This window comes from Euprymna scolopes, chromosome 7 (genome assembly GCF_053919585.1).
Source record: "Euprymna scolopes isolate OS-2025 chromosome 7, ASM5391958v1, whole genome shotgun sequence".
Classification (NCBI taxonomy): domain Eukaryota; kingdom Metazoa; phylum Mollusca; class Cephalopoda; order Sepiida; family Sepiolidae; genus Euprymna; species Euprymna scolopes.
Genome location: NC_136488.1, coordinates 78,508,741 through 78,516,240, shown reverse-complemented (window position 1 = coordinate 78,516,240; position 7,500 = coordinate 78,508,741). Strand labels below are relative to the sequence as shown.

General features: G+C 32.7%; 1 long non-coding RNA gene across 2 annotated transcripts in view; it reads right to left on the bottom strand.

Annotated features, from left to right (window-relative positions):
* Window positions 1-7,500, bottom strand: part of LOC145279786 (uncharacterized) — a 135,860-nt gene that overhangs the window by 55,757 nt on the left and 72,603 nt on the right. For both annotated transcript variants that reach the window (XR_013868452.1, XR_013868451.1), the window contains exon 3: window positions 4,660-4,731. This is a non-coding gene — a long non-coding RNA (uncharacterized LOC145279786). The remainder of the gene's footprint in view (window positions 1-4,659; window positions 4,732-7,500) is intronic.

Below are 7,500 nucleotides of genomic sequence, written 5' to 3'. Positions count from 1 at the left end.
GAGAGCCTGTGCTTGACGTTCTTTTGCAGAGATTTCAGTATTATATGCAATGACATAAAACAGAACCGAGCTCCTTCAGTCTTTGACAGACTATGGATACGGACGTAGGGGCGCCTGCGCGTGAAATCTTTCTGGCAGGAAGTGCGCAATCTCCAACCACAACTCTCCTGAGTCGATATTGTTAAATACCAGTGGTAAGTTAAGTGTATGTGAAGGACGACTAGAAACAAATGCCAAGATTAACGGAGAGCAAACACAGCGCTTACAATTCCTAAATGGTTAACCATCTTGTACTAACCAGGCTCAACGTTGCTTAACTTCGGTGATCCGACGAGAGCTGGTGTGGCTACGCGATTATGCCGTATATAATATGCAATGAAATAATAGTTGATTCAATAAACATTGTATTAATTTAATTTGATGTTGATACCCACAGTTTCACGGGAGCGCTCGAAATCTAACAAGCATATCTCAATTCTCAGCCGATTGTTTGAAAAGTGGTAATATACAGATCTTTTGAAATAATTAGAATATAGCAAACCAATGAGTTGAATAACAATTGCTCTTATTTTCATGAATGTTATTACGTATAATCTCATTGCATATTCTTATAAGTAAGCATTCAAATAGTCAAGTCATTTAACACCGTCGGCGTTTAGCTGCACACACTTTATTTAGAAATATCGTTTTATCCGGATTATTAAACACGATACTATTATATGTTCGTCATATCATGCACGTGTTTTGTACTGACTAACACAGCTTTGTTTTTATTTATCATGCAATGTGTAAATGTATCAAGTCTAATTGTCCATCGATCGGGCTGGTCTTATTCAAGTGCATTTCCTCTCGTTCTTTGCAGTAATTGTCTTTGGAAAACAACGTCTAAATGAACACACGCACGGAAGTGATACTAAAACGATGTTCAGAATGAAACAGAAAAGTTTCGAGAGAGAATAAGATGAATAGTACATAATGGAGTACAAACCAGTGTTTATGCTACACAGTGTGAACTAGTCTGGAACTGTGGCTATGATCGATAGCGACTGAAATAGTAATATCATAGCCTATGCACATGACAAAAGCCCGAATCGATTATTTCCTTTATTGTTCATATAGGAGAATCGGCGATTCAACATTTTCCTTCTCAGTAATCTTCCACAACAGGGTGCAAATTAGTTATTTCTAAATCTTAATTGCTCTTAATAAAATAATTGCTGAACAGTTATTTTCACGGTCATCAATGTTATTTTTTACGTTTCTTTTTGGATTAGTTTTACCGGATTTCTAATTTTGAACTTTACAATTACTAGTTGGTTTCGTCCGTTTGCTATCGTTGCGACATACAATTCTCGTTTACAACTTGAAATCTTTGAAACGAAACTAATAATTAAGAAAATGAAAACAGCATTTGGTAAGAATATATATTTAATTTATAAGTACACTAGGACGGTGGTAAACGACAACTAATAATACTACAAAAATATTTTTTAAAACATTTTCCTGACTATTTGGACTTATATTAAAAGTGAAAAATATTCTTTCTTTTATTTCTTATTATTGTCAGGGTTTAGTCAGTTTGAGCCTTCTTTTTTCTCATAAAATGAAATATTTATTCTTAATTTTCTTTTCTATTTTTATCAGGTATTATTGCGCCCAATCACCCATTGCTTTGCTCACAATAACAAATGTGTATACATGATTATTGAAGCGAACTGGACAGAGGACGTACACATGTATCATATAGAAATGTTTTGCTGTTGCCATCAGTGTTTAAACTTGAAACTTCGGATAATGAAATGGATATTAACAATTTATTACGAATAGATATATCATACTTGTATTATTTTCGAATTACTTTGGATTTCTTTCTAGTAATGCTTGACGGAATAAGAGCATGCTACCCCCGTGAAGTAATACATTAAGGGAACCCGGTTGACATTCCGTACAAATTCCCGAGTTTGACAGATACATTCACGCATTCGACAAGATACACCTGAAGAAAGTCGGAGGTTACATCGACTAAAAAGTTGTGAAAATAACACTCAAGATGAAAACAGCAGCCCGAAGAATCCAATCACTGCGAATGACCAATCCTCATCTTAAAACTTCAGAAACGTAGATATAACACACTACTGATTGCATGGGTTCATTTCGTGTTTGACTATTTTCTTGAATCAGGTCATAAAGTCGCATGCCATCAGTTACATGTTAATTCAGTACAATTAATACTTGTTCCAAACCGGGTTGGAAAACTTGTATGCGATGTAATTTTTCTCATTAAAACCTGTTTCTAACAAAAGATACTTTGCGAGTCGCTCTCAACTCTCTGTATATTTTTACTGGCAAGTGCTTGACTGGGCATTAAGCTATGGTACTCCTCTGCAAAACATTCACAACAAACACTCGTCTGGCTACAACAAATGTAAACATATGCCTCTAGTCTCAAGCTTTACCTAAATCTAAACAATTTCTAGGAAAAAAGATTTTTCCCCCAGAACTGCCCACAAAACTGTTTTCCAGCTGACAACATGGACGCTGTCACGTCTAATATAGACTAATTCTTTCTTATCCACTTTAAAAAGGAAATCAAATTCTATCTATTTTAACTACTATTAATCCTTACAGGGCCGTTTTGACGACCTCCTAACATTCATTAGTTTATATCTCGAGGTGTTTCCGGGTGCAGATAAGTATTTTTTTTTCATAAAAAGATAACTCTACGCATAAGGTGAATGAACTAATAAGACATAGGATTCTTGGTTTGTAGAATTTCGATTTGTATTCATAAATTTTAGCATAGAATACTTTATCTTTCTCGTATCAAATTCAAATGGAAAATATATTCAATTAAATAGCATTTATTGATTTATTTTCTTTTTTTCATGCGTAAAAGTAAACCAAAAACAAAAAAAATACAGTATGAAATGGAAACCAATTCTTGGTTTCCTAGACGAAACCCAATCCAACTCAAATACATCTTTATTGGAACTACAATATCGACTGGCGTTTCCTCCATAGTTCCCGCCAGTATTTCTAATTTGCTATCAAAATAAAAAAAAACATGCAAAGAAATATGATTATCTTATATTTCTGCATGATACCATTTTCCGTTTTTAAAACTGCCAACAATCTGCTCATCCCCAGAAGCACTTAAGTTAAAAAAATATCCAGTTTGCTGCTGACTGCAAGTTTTATGTTTGAAAGGTTGACTACTTAATAAAAAATAGAATAAAATCTAAAATTGCATATTGAAAACTACAAATACTACTACTACTACTACTACTACTACTACTACAATATAACTATACTACTACTACTACTACTACTACTACTACTACTAATATAAAAACCTAATTGCTGCTGTCGGCAGCGCAGAATATTGTGATCAGAACAAACCACATAAAAGCGAGCATATAAAATGTCCAGGAAAACAGCAAACGTAGGCTCTGTAGCCACAGTAAAGAAATGTTAAAACACATCGTAATTGAATGAAGCGAGCTAGTTCCAAAGGAAATATTATACAAAGTTCACAGTTTTAAATAAACCTATGCTGAATATTGCGCCAAATAATGCATTTATTTATTGTAAAAAGAAATTGAAAAAAAAATTAAAAGAACATTTTAATGAATGCAACCATGTTATAGAAAATATGAAGCTTTACGGTTTCGTCAAAGAAGGGAACCTGTTGTTTATTCTGTCCATTGATGATGGACGTGATATGTGTAAGAGCGTGTGGAAGATGATGTGAAACGAGATAATGATGATGATGATGATGAGGAGGAGGAGGAGGAGGAAGAGGAGAAGATGGAGGAGGAGTATCAATAAAAGCTAAAAATAAACAAAAAAACGCTTCTATCTCTGAATTTCTTTTTAAATGGCGCTAAATTATTCGTATTATCTGGATTATTCACACCGTTCTTCTCATCTTTAGTGTTAGTTTCGTAACGTCCCGGCCGTTGCAATCTCCTACCTTGTTCGATGCACATTTTGGAATTTGGGAATCTTTCTGTCGAACTCATAAATGTGCACGGGATTTTGCACAAACCCCCATTTGTTTCACAAAATAAAATTCTTATATATAAATGTATGCTAACTAATGATGGTTATTTTTTTTGTTACTAATGTTTACTCTTTGATGAAGAGAGCCTATCTTCGAAAACTCATGCATTAAGGACCTTTCCTCATTCAAATTTCTTGTTTGAATTCTTGTTCGATCAGTAAATACTGTAATTTATTCGATTCCTATTTTCCTCGTCAATTTGTCTATTTATTTTATACTAGCATAATATTCTTTATGGGAAGAACTGTTCCAACTAGTCGCATAATTTGAAGGTCCGAAGTCAAATTCAACCGAGGGATTCAATCGCTGTGGCCAATTTAAACTTGTATGCGACAAGTAGATAATAGACTTAATTTATGGTAATTGAGTCAGACAACATAGTTGTCCGAGCAGTCTTTAAAACATTACACAGAAACGTATGTGAGATAATAAGTGAGAGTTTCAGGAAATGAGTGTTAGTAAATAGCACTGGCATATTAAAAATATAGCTCTGCAAAATCGCTATTATTAGAGTCGGACCGATATGTATTAAAATTATTTTTCATGTTTTTATACTCGATTACTATATCAAAACATTACAAGATGAGATTACTTACCAAAGTGTTCTGAATGTAAGCATTAATCTTCAAATGTTTGCTGGCGGTTAGTTATCAGGCAGTAAAAAGTATCTACAAAGAAAGCCATGTGAAAGAAAGCCGTTAGTATTAATAGTATTAATAGTATTCATTTGAAAAAAATGATAAACAAAGTCAAATAGATTAAATATTATGTCTTTATATTGAAAAAGAACTGTAGTTAAGCAAGCATGAATTATACTGTTATAACTATATGTATTTATTGTCGCAATTTCTCGTTGATGATTATATAATCATATAACTATTAGCGATAAAACATAAGATCAAAATGCAATGAATTTAACGTTGCTGACAATGTTTAATATAAGCATTCAGATTTTACTGGCTTTTGAAATTTCTAGCTGAAAAAGATAAGACATTTACCTGCCTATATATATATATATATATATATATATATAACTACTTTATTTACTCATATAAAATTAATATACGAAAGTATAAATTTATGCGTAAACTTTAACTATTTACTTCAAAAGTGCTCAATACGTACGTAGAGCTATTTAGTAAGTTATAAAATATATATGGCGATTAAGCTACACTGAATATTCCGCGTTTCATCCACTCGAGGACTCTTCAGGCTTATGCGCATAAGCCTGAAGAGTCCTAGAGCGGATGAAACGCGGAATATTCAGTGTAGCTTAATCGACATATATATTTTATAACTTACTATATATATATATATATATATATATATATATATATATATATATATATATATATATATATATATAACTACTTCATTTGCTCACATAAAATTAATATGCGTAAATTTTAACTATTTACTTCAAAAGTGCTCAATGCGTAGGTAGAGCTAGTTAGTAATTTATAAAATATATATGGCGATTAAGCTTATGCGCATACGCCTGAAGAATCCCAGAGTGGATGAAACGCGGAATATTCAGTGTAGCTTAATCGCCATATATATTTTATAAATTACTATATATATATATATATATATATATATATATATATATATATATATATGTGTGTGTGTGTGTGTGTGTGTGTGTGTGTGTGGAAACATTTTTATTCACATATTTTCTTATTATATATAAAAATATTTTTTAAGAAGCTCAATGTAATTACAGTGCGTATAATAAATTAATGAAAAAATTGTATATTGCAAGTTTCATGATGTTGACCATCTTACGATTTATTCCTTTAATTCAGTTGAATAATTATAAGTATCAACTGAATTAAAGGAATACATTGTAAGATGGTCAACATCATGGAACTTGGAATACACACGTTTGTCATTCATTCATTACACACACATATATACATATGATGATGATTGCAACTTGTCAGACGATTGCCACTCCCTCATACACTTAAAGTCTATAAGCCCAATTGCCTGAGGGAGTATCTATACAAAATGTACGACAGCTAAATCTCTCTCTCTCGATTCAAAATGTTGAGATCCCCCAACAAGCAAGAGCAAGTTAGCCAGCAACAAGTTAAACTGCAGATCAGCTTAATACGGGCACTGGTATCCCGCTTTATGTTTTTTTTTAAATATTGTGTCAGGTAATATCATATACTACTGGTACCATGTAACCCAGTACTACCTGCCTCATGGTCGGGTCAACGGCGACTAAACTGTTACCCCCCACCAGACTTGTTTGGTGAGGAGGGTTGCTAGTCTCCCTGAAGGATGAAAAGCAAGACTTTTCAAAGGGCGAATGAACCCTTTTTTTGTGGTCAACGGCCAACTAGCGCCGTGTGTGTTTGTGTGTATATATGTGTGTGTTGGGGTGGAGAATGCTCCCGTAAGCCGTGGTGAAGGCAACCTTTTTATTGATATCAGATCCGTTTATCAATTAAAGGAATTCACGCAAAGTTAAATGTTGAAACATTGCATAATGAATATGCAAACACATTACACAGTTGACAGTTATGTTGCAAATAAAAAGTTTGATAAAATATTTATATATATGTGTGTGTGTGTGTGTGTGTGTGTGTGTGTGTGTGTGTGTGTGTGTGTGTGTGCGTGCGTCTGCGTAATAAGAAAATGTGTGCCCATTAACCTATTCATTTAGCTCGGGTAAGATCGTTTTATCTGAGAAAATGGACTTTGCAAAACTCATTTGATATTACAAATCAAAACCTGAAAATCAAATTTAGTCTATGTGCGCTATATTTCTTCCTCTCTGTCTCTTTCTCTCTCTGCTTGCATCTCTTTCCTTCTTCAGCTTGGTTTAAATAGTATCAGTTTTCGAACGATTATTTTAGGAATCGAAATTTTGCACCGACCGGAAGTTCAATGTTAAAAATTTTATATCGTGATTTGAAAATTTGTACTAAAGCTATAAATAAATGGATTGATAGATCGATGTCATGTACTAGCGTGATTTATTATTAGTTTCGAAGGAGGATTAAGTTAACATGTGTTTCTAGAAAATGATTTTCTACTGTTTTTTATTCTCGTTAAAATACTTACTTTGCTACGACACTGGCCAAAGATCATAGTCACGTAATAATTTTGAGATTTTAATACAAGTATATAAACCTGATATACATACATATGTATACACACGTACGTTTATATATATATATATATATATATATATATATATATATATGTGTGTGTGTGTGTGTGTGTGTGTGTGTGTGTGTGTGTGTGTAATTGGACAACATCAAACGTATCACATCAAGTTTCAATATTTGATGTTGAGTTGGATTTGACTTCAGAAATTGGTTCTTATGAGAATCGATATGAATATAACATAATTGTTTGATATACTTACATATTATATACATTTACACACACACATACACATACACACATATATATATATACAT